The sequence below is a fragment of the Erythranthe guttata genome, chromosome 3, assembly GCF_056151865.1.
Source record: "Erythranthe guttata isolate IM_541 chromosome 3, IM_541, whole genome shotgun sequence".
Classification (NCBI taxonomy): Eukaryota; Viridiplantae; Streptophyta; class Magnoliopsida; order Lamiales; family Phrymaceae; genus Erythranthe; species Erythranthe guttata.
The window spans coordinates 11,256,446-11,273,801 of NC_142535.1; the positions used below are offsets into that span (position 1 = coordinate 11,256,446).

General features: G+C 32.6%; 1 pseudogene; it reads left to right on the forward strand.

The window, feature by feature from the left end:
• The first annotated feature begins 3,463 nt into the window (after positions 1-3,463).
• LOC148771778 (cation/H(+) antiporter 18-like) lies at positions 3,464-17,082 on the forward strand (annotated as a pseudogene).
• The last annotated feature ends 274 nt before the right edge of the window (positions 17,083-17,356 follow it).

The following is a 17,356-nucleotide window of genomic DNA, read 5'->3' on the forward strand; positions in this document are numbered from 1 at the left end:
TTCCATATTTACATGTAAACAATACATTTTCGTTATTAATGAAATTATATGTTTGGCAAGCTATATTTATTGTCCTATTTCATCATGCATAAATATATTATAATTATTATTTAATTACTATGAAATGATCTGGGAGAATAATGAGATAATTCATTAACTGAGATAACTATTAAACAAGTTCCTAGTCGATGGGCTACACCAATAATTAGGATAGTGGCCTTTCTCGTTGAGACTAGCACTTAGTGTTTGTGAGTTGAGTCTCATTATCTACAATGTAGAGACATTGACATACATAAGTGCGTGCTCATAGTCGATGAGTTCACTGAACTCTCTCGTCCTAAAAGCTCTAAGTGGTTCTCATTAATCGAGTAGAGGTTCTATGATTATTGTTGTTAGTTCTTAGGACTTAATACATCACTGCGACTTCATTAGAGGACCAACTGTGTTGTGACCTGTCCCTGAGTCTCCTCAAAGACCGTTTCAAGGGCCAACATTCGCACAGTCCAAAATCTAGGGGAGTCTGTGCGTTGTAGATAGGGATTTGACCGTTTGTTTAATTGTATGGATGTCATATGTATTGTTCAAGTATATCGTCCAGTGAATATTCGGCCGAAGTAGAAAGTGTAGTGATTAGAAAAGGTGTTTCTCTAAGTCAAACACGAATGAAATTTATAGCTTTAGAACGATCGCATAGTTATCGAATAATATTAGAGGTCTGGTGAACCAGTGTCTCTAGTTCGATTGAGACATATGTTTTGTCAAAGTGACGATACTGTACTCAAACTATAATTTAAGGTTATTGCAGGCACTTTAATTGTATCTAGGGAATCATGACACATAGTTGATAGGCGTTAATCGTGATTCATTGGGCATTAACCGATATGATTGGAGACATAATTTAAAATATGTTTTAATCTAAATTGGGACATTAGGGACGAGTCTGTAGTTGAATAAATAGTTATTCAAGTCACAAATGGTTGTGAGCCCACGGCTAGTTAACACGTGAACCATTGAAGGTCACACTTCTTGTGGAGATGACCTGAATAAGGTGAACTAAGATTAATTTGTTAATCTTAGATAAATAGGAGTTCAATATGATTTAATTAAAATTCGTAATAGTCGATTATGAATTGGACGAAAAAGAGGAACATAATCTTATACATTTCAAGTGAATTTCCTAAATTGGAATTTTCCTAATTTAGTAGGTACCACTGAAATAGAGGTTTTCGGAAATAGAAATTTAAGATATGCAATATGGTATTTGAATTGATGAGAAAATTATGATTGTCACGAAAATATAATTATTATAGCTTTCGGAGTTACCATTTGAAAGATATTATCTAAGAAAGAGTTCCAAAAGATTCTTAATTAGATGGGGCTCTCATTCCAAGATAAGGATTGATGGGTTTGATTTTAATTGGGAATTAAAATTGGACTTGGACAGGGATTAATTAATCCTTATAAATATAAATTCAGGGGTAGAGAAAAGGACAACAAAAGAATTCTCCATCCACAATCACAATCCAACTATCCTTTTTGAAAGAAAACCTAATTTTCCGTCAAACCTTTTTCACCATATTAAACGTCTAGTTTTCTAGTGCAAGCTATTGGTGTATTAATCTCTTCAAGGTGAAATATGATTCCGACGAAGAAGATTGGCGTGGAATTGCTAAACTTTGGGCTTCGGTGAGACCAAAGACAGTGTTCTATGGAGCTTACGTTCAACGAGTATGTAATTGAATCTCGTTAATTAATATGATTAATTTATTTGATTACATGATTACTTGATTCGCATATTTTATTTGAATTTAGTTAAACACGTGATGAAAAGTATTCTAATAGATTATGCCTAATTGATGAATAAATTATTTATAGAACTTGTATGATAGAAAATTTTTAAACTTCCATTGCGTATGCATGTAAATACCACAAAAAAGCAAAAAAAAAAAACATTTTAATTGTGCCCATTAATTACATGCATTTCTTTTGTTTTGTTGTCGCAAGACCAAAAAGTTGAGTTACTTTTTTTGCAAAATCAACAAAAAAAACAAAAACAAGGAAAAAAAAAACAAAAACAAACAAACAAATAAACAAACAAAAAAAAAAAACAAAAAAACCGATAAGTAAGACCAAGCAAAAGAAAACCCTGCACCGTCGTAGTCGCCAGAATCATGTCGCCGCCGTTGGAAACTGGGCAATCGTTCACTGGAAAGCCATGAATAATCCAACACCAACGCAATTCTGTAACGATACCTAGGCAAAATCTTCTGTGTTTTTTTTATTGGGTAAATAGCACTTAACCCCTTGGTGTTTGCACATTTTGCACATGACCATTTATGTATGAAATTAGTCACATAAACCCCTTGTGGTTTTGATAGTTTGCACATGACCCCCTTATGGTATGAAATTAAGCACATAACCCCTTGTGGTTTTGAGATTTTGCACATGACCCCCTTATAGTATGAAATTAGGCACATAACCCCCTTGAATAGAAAACTGGAAAAGACTAAATTACCCCTAAAGAATAGAAGACTTTGTTTCTTAAAAAAATAATTTCGATAACAGCTAATATAATGTATTATATACAAAATAGTAAATGTTAATCATAATTAATATTAATATTAAAGCTTTGAAATATGTATAATTATTTTACCGAATTATAACTTAACAAAGAAATTGATAGTTCATAAGTTCATATCGAGTTTAATTCTTTTATATTTGACTTGTTGCATATGAGATTTTCAAATTGGTTTCTAAAATTGAATAAATTGTCAATCGTACAATAACTAGTATTATATATATATTTTGTGTTGTAAAATTAAAAACAAAATACAATAATATATTATATTTCTCATTCTACAAAAAAGTAAATTAAGCTTTTCATTTTTTAGAATAGTTATTTTTAAATTAAAACAAGAAATTTTGACTTGATAGAGTAAGCAATGAACAGTTGGTATGGTTGCAATTTGGCTAAATTTTAGGGTTAGTTTAGTCTTTTCCAGTTTTCTATTCAAAGGGGTTAAGTGCCTAAATTCAGATCATAAGGGGGTCATGTGCAAAATGACAAATCCACAAGGGGATCATGTGCAAAATGTCAAAACCACAAGGGCGTTATGTGCCTAATTTCATATTGTAAACACAATAATATTATTGTCAACCACATCAATATAATTATTTTTGTAGGCGTTTTTTATTCTGTCTGAATTGTTAACCAGTCAACGTAATAATATTATTGTCGTTGACAGTAAAATTACTGTTAACACAATAATATTACTATCAACCACATCAATATTAATTTTTTTTGGCTTTTTTATTTATTTTTTATTTGTTGACCGTTTAACGTAATAATATAGTGTATACTATTGTGATATTACTGTAAACACAGTGTCAACCACATCAATATTAATTCTTGTGGCTTTTTATTATGTTTGCCTTTGTTGAATGATCAACATATTAATTAGAGATGGCAGCGGAGCAGGTACACTTGAAAAAGTGCAATACCAGAACGACTACCATTTTATATAAGCTCAAACCATGACCATACCAAACCCATTTAAAAAGTTAATTGAAATACCAAAACTATTACCACGAATGTCCAGATAGCCACGGGTACCCATTTACCATTTAATTTATGCTAATGAAAAATAATTTTGGGTCCGATAACGTTTAAATAACAACAATAAAAGAGGAAGAATTGTTAGGATAGTAGACTAAAAGTCTCGTTTTTAGCTACATTTACTGAATTAATAAAATAGTTTATTATCATTTTATGAGAATCTGCACTAGGGTGTTCGATGCATTTAATTGATTATTTGTCAATTAATTAAAAGCATAAGTCTAATATTCTAATAGTATTCGAGATGGTGTGCTACGGCGCACAGAAAGATCATTTCGAAAGTTCGTTTAGAATATAAAGATAAACGTTCACAATCTAGATGGAAATGGACTAACCATTGGTAAAAGATTGTATCACAATATTTAAGTGATTGGTCTTGATCACAGTAAACAGCGAATAACTTTTGTAGTTATTGTTTTGACTTATTGTGCTGGCACACCCGACATGTGTTGAACCGGACAAAGTGAAATAATTGTTTCATCACTGTTCAAAATGAAACTGTATTATTTCTAGTCGACAGTAAATTACTTACTCTCTTAATCCCTAAATAATTAACGTACATATTTAATTGATGATCTCTACTTTGATGTCACAATGGGAGAGATTCCTATATTGAGTCAAATGGCCCCCGGTGCGTTGGGTAGAGACATTAAGAATTAATAGGTGGAAATTAATTATCGAAAGGAATCCACATCTCTGAAATATGAGATTGATATTAACCCTTGAGTAGCTTATAAGATTTGTTTATGCCAAGTCCTGGCCAGGTGGATTTCGTATCCGACATACTCAAATAAGTTAAGCGGGCAAGACTCATGAAAAGAAACCATTTAATTTATTTAGCAGTGAATAAATTATTTGGTGGTTATATGATATCTTAATGTGGGGAGAATCTAAGTAATGATCGACCGGAGCTCGAATGTAATATTTGAGAATATAAACGGGAGTTCAATAATTATTTGGTAGTGGAAAATAAATAATTATTTAATGATTAATTAAATGAATTCTTTTAAGAGTTTGGATTTAATTAATTATTAGTTGCCCGATTTATATTTTCTCCTTTAGTCCCTATTGTAGCCCAATGGATTTTCTAATTAATCGAGAAAATAAAGTTCAACTAATATTATATATTGGAATTAATATAGCCGAAAATTAAGTCCCCATTGGACTTCAATTTTCGACTATATAGAGTTATAGAAGGAGTGGGATTTGTTCCCATATAATCCTCTCTATGTGTGACTCTAATTCCTTGTGCTATATATAATAGAGATTAGGTTGATGAGAGATATAACTCCTAGGCGCCTATTTCACGTTGGAGAGAAATATTTTTTCTCTTCTTCTTTTCTCTCTAAATTCTCAATTATAGGTTTAGATTTCTTCAAGTACAAGTCCACCCTTGTAGAATAATTATTAATCCGGGATATACAATAGAAAATTATAGGTTTTTAGAGCAAACTATAAATCCCGAATTTTTTGAGCAGTCCTGCGAAGAAATTCACCATAAATCAACCGTTAGTCGGATAGGCTCGAAATTTATACAGTAGCTTCCTAACCCTTAGATCTACAATCCTTCTGAAGGGTTACTCGATCGGATCAACAGTCGCGGAGATATCAGTGAAGGAAGAGGGCTAGAAATTTCTGGACAGCAACTTTTGCGAAGGTTGAAGGCTTGACGTTGATCCTCGTTCGTGCGCCGAAGATAGAAACGAATATGCTCGCGAAAACTGTAAGTTGCTAGATTAGATTTATTCCGCTTTAAACGAATCTAATCAAAGCATGTTAATAAAATTAAAACCAGCTAATCTAGAACCTCTTGCGAAATTTCATTGAATCCTGGGCTTCACATCCCAACAGTTGGTATCAGAGCTTCTTTGATTAATTCGTTTGAGGTTCACATGTTGTCCTAAATTGCATGAAACGGAAAATTCATATGTTGCATGTAGCGTTTTGTTTCTGACTTTGTTTTGCAGAATAGAAAATCCGCTATTATGGTTATGAATATTTTATTTATGTTTTATGTGAATGGATCCCACTGCCTCGTGAGTGGTTACTTGTCGGTTTTAATTTCATCGTGTGATATTGATGGAAGATCGTGTGCCTACGATATTTTTATTTTTTTGTAATTTTTCTAGAGGAGTTTTAGATAGAAATTACATAGATAAAATAGAGCAGATTTTGTTCTCGGAATTGTTTGCGCGACTGTGCCGTTTCGGTTGTCATGGCCTTATCCGCCGTTGGATCGAGCTGAAATGTTTTCCGGAGGTTCCTAACTCCTTGACGTCGCATCCGACCGTTCGGATCGTGAATCGGATTTACCCAGATAGAGATATTAATTTCAGAACAAGGCTGACAACACCAGAATTATCTACCGCGCGGGGTCTCGACATTGGGCAGCGGGCAGCGCTCCGGGCAGCCTTGAATTCGAGAATTCAAGAGTTTACGGGGACTTTTGGACTTCCTAACTTTAAGGAGTCTAAATTCGGGAGTCCCAACTTAACCATACTAGCGGAAAATTAAATTGTTTTATTTAATATTTTATGGTTGATGTGTGCTTATATTTGTTATGAGCATGATTGCATGCATTATTCATGTTTATTATATTTGGGCTTAATTTGTTTATGTGATACCCATGACATATAATTGGACAACATGAAATTTGGACTTGCATAAATTTGCATTTAATTTATTATGTTCATGTTCATCTATGTGTATTATATTTGGTTATAAATGTTTTTATGTGATACCATGGCCTATAATTAGATAACATAGATGATTGTGTTGAACATTATAAATTCATCATGATTCTTAGTTTTCTATGTTTGTTATATAGGATGATTAATTTGTGTATTAATAGGATCCCTTGATATATATAACTAGAGAACATAGAAATAGAACACACTCAATAGGTGCCCATAGTATTTCTATGATTAATTATATTAATTATATTGGGCATCGTCATAGATTTTGATAATATGATTGATTATGAGAAATGAGATTTATCGAATTTCGCTCCCACTCCGGGCATATTAATTGTAGACATTATCTAGAAAAATCTCCTAATGGATAATTTGGAATTGATTATAGTGATACATTATTTTCTCCATGTGGTGGAAAATAGATATCATAGAATAATCAATTTAAAATTAATTGATAGTCCAAAGACATATAATTAGAGAATCTAGAAATTGAGCATTGTAATTATTTTCATAGATTCCCTCATTAAAAATGTTTTTAAAATTATTAACTGTATCGGGGAGTTTATTACGTATAAATCCTAAGGTCTCCATCATAGGCTTTAAGATAAATTAATTAATTGTGAGGAAGGAGATTTATCGAATTTCGCTCCCACTCCGGGCACTTTTAATTATAGACTTATCTAGAAAAGTCTCCTAACGGATAATTATTGAAGAAATTGTAGTGATATGTTTGTCTCACTCCAAGTCGACGGATATCATAGAACAATTGATTTAAAGATGATTTGATGGTTAAACACTTAACAATAAAATATAATTATAACTATACATCACTCCGAAGTTCCTGTAATATTTTATTGGACCAAAGTAACCGACTATTTAATTTTATTTTCCAAGACCGCCGAATTGGAATGATAATAAAATTAAGGGTAAATAGCACTTAACCCCCTTGTGGTTTGGACATTTTGCACATGACCCCCTTATGATATGAATTTAGGCACATAACCCCCTTGAGGTTTTGACATTTTGCACATGACCCCCTTATGGTATGAAATTAGGCACATAACCCCCTAGTGGTTTTGAAATTGTGCACATAACCCCCTTATGGTATGAAATTAGCACATAACCCCCTTGAATAGAAAAATGGAAAATACTAAATTACCCCTATTAAGTCAAAAATTCTTGTTTTAATTTAAATATAAATATTTTATAAAATGAAAAGCTTAATGTATTTTTTTTTAAAATGAGAAATATAATATATTATTGTGTTTTTTTTTAGTTTTACAGCTCAAAAAAAGGTATAACCTACTAGTTATTGTACGATTGACAATTTATTCAATTTTAAAAATAATTTGAAAATCTTTAACATTATCATTAATTATGATTATTATATTACTATTTTCTATATAATATATTATATTATAGCTGTTATCGAACTTTAATTTTTTTAAGAAACAAAGTCTTTATTTTTTTTATTCTTTTGGAAAAATCAAAAAGAAAAACATTTCTCTAAAGTTGAAATGAAAATTAAATTTTAAAAAAAACATGTGCAGTAAAATAGAAAAAAACACAATAATATATTATATTTCTCAGTTTAAAAAAAGTACATTCAACTTTTCATTTTATAGAATAATTATTTTTAAATTAAAGCAAGAACTTTTGACTTGATAGGGGTAATTTAGTCTTTTTCAGTTTTCTATTCAATGGGATTATGTGCTAATTTTATACCATAAGGGGGTCATGTGCAAAATTTCAAAAAACCACAAGGGGGTTATGTGCCTAATTTCATAGCATAAGGGGGTCATGTGCAAAATGTCAAAACCACAAGGGGGTTATGTGCCTAATTTCATAGCATAAGGGGGTCATGTGCAAAATGTCAAAACCACAAGGGGGTTATGTGCCTAAATTCATACTATAAGGGGGTCATGTGCAAAATGTCCAAACCACAAAGGGGTAAAGTGCTATTTACCCTAAAATTAAAGATGTTTTACATGTCTGTATATTGAAAACTTGTAGTCTGTCTACACTCCGTAGCCTACCGGTTCTTCATAGTGATGGATTGTCGGTTGATTTCAAAATTTGGGTTGAGTGACAACCTAGAGTTCTTAAGGATGCCCTTAGTTTAAGTTTATTTGTTTGATTCTCTAGCAATTAATGATATATTCCTTAGATCCACTTTGTAGACTCATCTTGCTAGGATTAATCGATCTATAATAATATATTAAGTACTGCCTTTCGATTGAGGAATTTAAATATGTATTTTTATTGAGGAAATTCGTGAGTTGATAAATGAAGTGAATTTTTGGAAGAAAATTTAGTTCTTTATTTATTTTCTTAGGACGATTAATTGGTTCGGTGTTATATATTGAATTTTGGTTCAGTATATAGAAACACTAAGATGAGCCCATGGCAAGTACAAAATAATATAATAGTGAATTTCTTAGTAACGTGAGAAATTTAGAACTATGTTTTAATTTGTAGCCATGTTAAAAACCTCTTGAATACATGCATATTTGTTTGGACTATTGGTTAGTCTTCATGTTCGAAAGACTATACGTCTTTTGAAAGTTCATGAACTCTTAGAAACCAAGATCAGTGGGAAACCGAGATCAACTTAATCCAAAAGAAATCTATTGAATTTTAATATTTTCAATTGAATAAGAAAAGGATCTTTTCTATTGAAATTATTATGGGGAATTCAAATAGAGTTTACTCTCCTCTAAGATCGAAGAAGGCACTTTTAGAAGTCACATTCAGTCAATCCTTTAAACATCAGTTAATAATTAGGCTTCTTGTCACTCACGTGACATCAAGAATAGTAGTAACATTTAATTATGTTCAAATCGAAAGTAGGATTTTATGTTTAGAGATTATCATTTTGTGTCTTCCAAATAGAAGGAATTTATTTTTCTTTTATAGGATGGTTTAAAATAAATAGTTTGTTTATTTAATAATGACTTGGTCATTGTGGAAAATAAACAATTTTATTTAGACACATTGATTGATGATAAATATATTAATAATATTTTATTTCCTACACTACTATTACATTCAATGGATAAATCTATTAATTAACCTCAATAGAGTATATAAATATATATTCGTTTCGCATCCATGGCATGATTATTTGATATTTACAAGAGGTTGGATTTTACTTTAAGTAAAATTTGGAGACTGATTTACAATGGGCCTTTACGGTTCATGAAAAGTGAAGGCACTGCCAGTCTAAGAATTTTATTTGGAGAGTAAAATAACCATGTGCCCGGTTGATGGGCCTAGTGTAAATAAGATCAAATAATTTTTGGATTTATTTTATTCTATAGTATGTGGACCTACAAATACCCTAGTTTAAGTAGTTTTGAGTAGTTCATCTAATTTATTGATGATATCTCGAGATATAGATATATTCATATTATGCGACATATATCTGAGGTCTTAAAGAAATTGAAGACCGTGACAGATAAGCATTTGAATAAATATATCAAGTCATTTGATATGGCGAAACTTTATGGGTATAAGTTATTGTACATTTTGGTAAACTAAGGATTTGTCCTAGATATGTTTCTACCAAATTAAATCACAATAGAATATAATATAGCGACGAAAATAATTAATACTTATTGAAGACGGTTTAATTTATCGTGATTTATTGAATATTATTTATTTTTCTAATATATACATTTGAGACGGTTATTTATTTAAGAACTTAAGATCTTCTAAGTTAGTATCCAATGACTCTTGCCGAATTAAAGATTGCTTAAACGTACAATCGGTGTATTATTTGGAACTGGAGCCAGTTAGCATTTATGCTTCCGGAGAACATAATAGCATTTATGCTTCCGGAGAACATAATTGATAGAAGATAAGTTAGAAATAAATGTCTCTTGTATGGAATATTAAGAGAAAAATAATAGTGGTCCATTTTGATTCCTAGAGTTAAGAAAACATTGATTTGTATCAATGTTGGATTCTTAAAGGAAGATCATGTTTTTGACTACATAGCCAAATGACGAAGTTTGAAGGAAGTTTCACTATCTTAGTCTTCTAGTATACCCTAAATATGTTAAGAGTTTCGATTGTGTTCTAGTATAGAAATTCCAATGCCACTTTCCAGTGGGAGGAATTTAAGTTACTAGTGTTACATTTAGGGTGATTTATCCTAGTGGGAGGATTCATAACGAAATCGTAAGATTGTATGTTTATAGAATGTTAGTGATAACAAGATTCTTGATAAACATATAGTTTCTTCCTAGAACTATGAATGAACGCCCGTTTCTATAGATGCAAGAAATTGGCTTGGTGCTATAAGGATCCAAAGTGGAAATGATTACACTGAGAAAAGTGAAAACCTTTTAAAAGGTTAGGCTTAAAGTAAGAAGGTTCTGTCGGAAAAAAATGGATCGACTACGACAAAACTTTCTAGCTAGTAGCCACACTTTAGTCTATTTCAAATTCCTAAAATCTATCACTGCCTTGTCTTTAATTTGGTAGATGGATGTCAAGATTTCGTATCTCTTGACGAGTGCATTTCACGATGCAAATTAAATGGATTTTAGCTTAGTGCCATATGCATTGCAATGCAAACTTAATAAACTCATTTGTGAATTTAAGCAAAGTGCGCATATTATGTGATATTTAGATTGATCATAGCATCAATGTTTTGATTTTGATTAGGAATCTAGATATATCACATTTTGTAACGGAAGCGTGGTGAAAGTCTTAAAAGACGTATTAGATAATAATTTCCTTTTAGAAAATAATTTGGAAATTATTTATGTAAGGGTATTGTTTCTCAAGTCAAATCAATATAGATAACTTGAGTGAAACTAGTTATGTCGTATGGATCATTTTATAGGATCTATGAAATAAGACATTAAGTTGTCACGGACAAGTTATATTGATTTAAATACTTGCCAAATTTAGCATGTACAAATTCCAAGGAAAGGATTGTTTCTTTCAGTCACGGAGTCACTCTATCGAGAAATTAGTGTCTTTGAACAAGTAATTTGATAGAGATGTTGAAGGCAGTTCCTTATTGTAAAAGAAGCCTTACATATGCTATAGTAAATAATTAAATTCAAGGTTTGCTTTGCATCTTGCATAGTTAGCAAATGTGAATTTATTTAAGGCTAGTATGCTAGACTGCGGTAAAGTATATTCTTAAGTATTCAAGGATACAAGATTATATACTAGTTTACTAGGCGGATAGTCTTGGTACGACTCAATAATTAACGGTCGAGCATAGTAATTTTTCTATAGCATGTTATCACTGTGGGAGATTTATTTTCCTAAAGAAGTGAAAACGTATAGTGGGAGGTTTATGCAATTTTGCGATTGCATATTCTGCTAGATATACAATGTGTGCTTTTACATCGGATGATAGCCCTATAGATATGTTCTATGGATGGGTTAGAGATGTTGAGCTGCGAGTCTTTGAGTCTAAGTGGGAGATTGTTAGGATAGTAGACTAAAAGTCTCGTTTTTAGCTACATTTTTATTACTGAATTAATAAAATAGTTTATTATCATTTTATGAGAATCTGCACTAGGGTATTCAATGCATTTAATTGATTGTTTGTCAATTAATTAAAAGCATAAGTCTAATATTCTAATAGTATTCGAGATGGTGTGCTACGGCGCACATAAAGATCATTTCGAAAGTTCGTTTAGAATATAAAGATAAACGTTCACAATCTAGATGGAAATGGACTAACCATTGGTAAAAGATTGTATCACAATATTTAAGTGATTGGTCTTGATCACAGTAAACAGCGAATAACTTTTGTAGTTATTGTTTTGACTTATTGTGCTAGCACACCCGGCATGTGTTGAACCGGACAAAGTGAAATAATTGTTTCATCACTGTTCAAAATGAAACTGTGTTATTTCTAGTCGACAGTAAATTACTTACTCTCTTAATCCCTAAATAATTAACGTACATATTTAATTGATGATCTCTACTTTGATGTCACAATGGGAGAGATTTATTAACATCACTCCTCGATACACCAAGGACATGCTCATATATATTATTTACATACAAAGTTACTTGTATGAACAATGTTTAGATGTCGAGGCCAACATAAAGTCTCCAGGCCTGCTTGGATCATTTGACTTCCGCGAGGTTCTGTTCTCAGCCCTGCTGCGTGGTAACTTGCCAATTTCACCATGCACCTGTTTCTCATATTTTTAAATGAGAATTCGCTAATTTCTTCTCTTTGTTTCTTTTGTATAGAAAACGCTATGTTTTGCCATATTAAAACTAATCCCATGGCCCAAAAAGCTCCCGCCAAGAAATGAATTTATTATGAATTGTTTTCCATAAATGTACATATGTAGAGTTATTTTAGGATATGCATCAATACATGAAGTTTTTCTTACTCAAATGAATTATTTTAACTTGGAGTATGTTCCTAACTCAATTTTATGATTTGTTATAAGATTTGGTAGTGTTCAGAACAATAGGGAATTTATAAAGAATTTTCAAAGGTCCCTCCCCTGTTCTGGATTTTTAATCTGTACAGTTTCATGTCTTTAATTATTTCTCTCAAATGGCTTATGATATTTCAAAACTGTTGTAAAGAAGAAATTTAGACCCATATGAGAGTATGTGGTTAAAATGTCAAGGTCTTTGCATGAAGGGTTTAAAAGAAATTAATTTTCTAAGTTGATCTACCTAATCTATCCGAAATTCCTAATCTTTACTCTTGATAATTTAAATGATCCAGTCATGCATGTCCCTTTTGCGATATTTGGTTAAGTGTATATGATATTGTATTATGTGGACACTCTTCCTCTGATTTTAAAAGAAAAAATTATGCGTAACTTTGTATTTGTAGAAGGTGATTTTTAAAACGAGCATTCCACACTCATTCATTTCTAAAATTCTTCCGCTAGCATATTCTAAATTACTAAGTAAGTGTAATTAGAAAAGGGGTGTCACAATAATCTTTCTCAACACAAGTTTTTATTATTGTTTGAAAGAAATCTATGATTTTACATCAATTTGTGTTATTTTACACGAATTCTGAGGCATTGAATTATTTCAAAATTCAACAGCGCCGAAGACCGCCAGAAACGGTGGAAAGAATCAGACAAAAAAAAAAAGTCAAAGTCGGACACCGGCGGTCTACGGCGGCGACGAGCGAAATTGTAGTTAAAATTGAATAATTAGTGAAATTTGTGGTCAAATTTAGGTTAAATTGAATTTAATGATAAATTGGAGCTCATTAAAAAGTGTGGGGTATTTTAGTCTTTTACACACCTGTGCACATTGTTTGGATTTTTTGTATAATATTTTTTCATGTGGACCCTTTTATGATAAGTATGCCGTGATGAGGTTATTTGTAATAGACACTATTTATTTGAAAATATTTGACATGAGATATATTATAAGTTTTTTATTTCCCCTTTTCAAAATTTTAAAGATATTTTTTATAGCTCATTCTAATAATTAACACATATTTTAAATATTATATAGTTGGGTATACAAATTACAAACTTTTAAAGTGTAACAAATGTATTATTTAATGCAAATTTTTAGATTGTTTCCTTTTCAAAGTAGTTAGTGAATATTTTAGTTGGAATTTTTTCAATATGCTTGGATAAGTTTGGAAATAATTCAGATTATTTAAAAAAAAAATTAATACTATATTCAGAATTCGTAATTTTTTTGTTTAAACTTACCTGTTTTATGAAAATGATTCACAACATGAAATGCAATACTACATATAACCTTGCATTATACCATAATACTACACCTTTAACTTAATCATATGGTATGCATGAAGGCCTAATATTTGTTTTTTATGCAGACTTTTCGTGTGTGGTCTATAACTAATTTAGCTAAAATATTATTTTTCACCAATTTTTTTATTCGTTCAAAAAATATATATGTAAAACATAAATTCAGAAATTAATTAAAGAGTTGTAGAAAATTACTTCAATTTATTCTAGGGTCAGAATTTTTTATTAACAGTCGTGTACTTAAATTAGTCTAGAAAATTTTTATTTAGAAACCTTCTTTGTGTGATAAATATTTTTTGGTTATAAGAAACATACAATCTTCATTTTCTTCCTAACTCTATGTAATTGTCAGCGTACTCGATATAGATTCATACTAGGAGCTTCAACTTTAGGGCGAAACCAAAAATATCATCATGTAGTTTTTCCACCGCGGAGCCTCACACTCCTCTATATCGTTGTCAACCTTGGTCTCTTATTCTTTGTATTTTTGGTCGGCCTTGAGCTAGATTCGAGGGCTCTCCGCAGATTGAAAAAAGGGAACCAAGCAATGCCCTAGTCGGAATTACTCTACTGTTTGCATTAGGCGTAGGTATGTCGTTTGTGCTCAAAGAAAACAATCTTAAAAGAAGTAGTGAGTAATGTTCCATTTCTTATTTTTATGGGTGTCGCGCAATCCATAACGGCATTCCCTGTTTTAGCCATGATCTTAGCCGAGTTGAAGCTGTTGACCACGGGCGTCGGGCGAGTCACCATGTTGGCGGCAACTGTTAAAGACATGACGGCGATGATCCTGCTTGCCCTGGCAATTGCGTTGTCATCATCATCAGACACCGACGACACTTCTCGTATTGCTTCACAGTGGGTACTATTGAGCGGATTTGGTTTCGTGATCGTAAGTATACGGTTGGTCCCTTCTATTTTCCGGCATATTCCTTAAAGTGAGCCGGTTGTCATGGGTTTATTTACTAAACAACGAATCGTGTAGCCTTAGCTCATTTTTGCCCCTCGCGACAGCTAAGTCAGCCTCCCCAAATGTGTTGTGAATGCTATGTGATGGAAAACGAACAAAGAAGTTAAAAAGACAAGAGAGCTTTGTAGGAAAGTATTTGTATTGCTTGAATGCTTGGAATTTATTGGACGGTTACAAATGAAGTCCCTACTCCTATTTATGCTAGACCACCTCCTCAATGGATGGTGGAGATCAATTTGATCTAAGTGTTAATAGTTGTTCACTAGAACACTCCAAAGAATTCCTAAAAAATATCAACAAAGGGAGGTTCTAGGAAGTATTAGAGAATCTTCTAAGAAGCTCTACTAAGTCTATTTACATTTGGCCAACTTGGGCCTAACCATATTTGGGCTATGTCTTGGACTTAACCTCTTCAACCCAATAGATACTAGCTAGCAACAGGTTGGGTAAAAACAGGTGGGCCGTACACGGTGGACGAGATATACATATGTGCCACGCTAACTGTCGTTTTGGCTGCAGGGTTAGTTAACGACAACATTGGAATCCATGCACTTTTTGGGGCCTCCGTACTCGGTGATGTTGTCCCAAAGAAGGGACCATTTGCTGGAGCTCTTATGGAAAAAGTGGAGGATCTTGTGTCCAATCTATTTATTCCGTTATATTGTGTGTCAAGTGGGCTCAAGACGAATATAGCCACCATTCAAGGGGCTCAGTGATGGGTCTTCTTGTGTTGGTTATAGTTACAACATGTAAATGGGAGATTGTCGGGACAATTATCGTTTCTCGCATGTGCAAGATTCCTTTTGGAGAGGCCATAACTCTTGGTTTTCTTATGAACACTAAAGTTTTAGTGGAGCTCATTTTCCCCAACATTGGAAAAGATAGAGCAGTAAGCCATAAATTAACTATATATTCAGCAGTTTTTGTACATTATGTACATATTTATGTATGATCTGGTGAATATTTTTGTAGGTGCTGAATGAACAAACTTTTATCGTCATGGTTTTGATGGATTTGTCTACAACATTCATCACTATGCCCATTGCTACGAGCATATACAAGCCAATTCAAACGGCATCCAGATCAGAATACAAACATATAACTATTGGGAGAAGTCAAACCGACACAACTTAGATTGTTAATCTATTTTCAGAGCACAAGAACCATTCCCCATTTGATTCTTGTTAACATACAAGGACTCGGTGTGCATGCAAAGCATCTGATAGAGCTTTCCGAAACGTCATCTGCAATACTAATGGTTCACAATGCAAGAAATAACGGGATGTCATTATGGAACAAAAATTCCCACCCAAATCAAATAGTCGTCGCCTTTGAAGATTTCGAGCAACTTTGCCAAGTATCGGTCCGTCCAACAACTGCAATCTTGTCAATGTCCACCATGCACATCGACATTTGCACCAGTGCGGGAAGAAAGAAGGGGGCTATGACAATCCTCCCATTTAACAAGCATTAGAGGATCGATTGTCAATTCGAGTTAAACATACGAGTCTAACTGAGGCATGTGAACAAAAGGGTCCTCGAGCACGCTCAATCTTCGGTTGGCATCATCATCGACCGCGTTTCGGTTGAATGTTTAAAGTAGCTGCAAGCAATGTCAACTTCACCGTCATGGTCTTCTTCTTTGGAGGGCACGATGACCGTGAAGATTTTCTCTATGGGAGTACCCATGGCCGAGCACCCTGGCATTACTTTGAAGATTGTCTGTTTGGTTCTGTACCGAAGGATGGTTGGAGACTCGGTTCAGCTAGATGTGAATGGTGTTGATCGAGGTAACATATCGATCAATCGAGTGTATCTTATGGAATTCAAGGCGAGGGATGGTTCAATTCAATACCAAGAGAGTGTGGTGAGCTATGATATGGAAGTAATGGATGTTATACGCAGGTATATGACCGCAATAGATATCTGGTACTTGTAGGAAGAATGCCAAAAGGTCAATTAGCTGTAGCTTTTAACCAGAGTGGTGAATATCTAGAACTGGGGCTTGTAGGCAATTTGTTGATTTCTTCAGAATTCACAACATCCCTTCTGTTGGTGTAACAATTATGTACCAAACTAACTGAGGTTGCAGCTGATAATTGACCTGAGAGTGAATAATTGACCGAGGTTGCTCTGGAGGACACAGTCTAGAAAGCATGATTCAATTTTCTCATTAAAAAAGGTTGTTATCTTTTATTTCATGGTTTGTTTACATTCTCTTGATACCTCAATAAATCTATATCTATATTCATATCTATAGTTTTATACTTATTTATTTATTTATTTTTATTTCTTTTACTTATAAAAATATGAATTCTAAGGTGGTTTCTTTCAT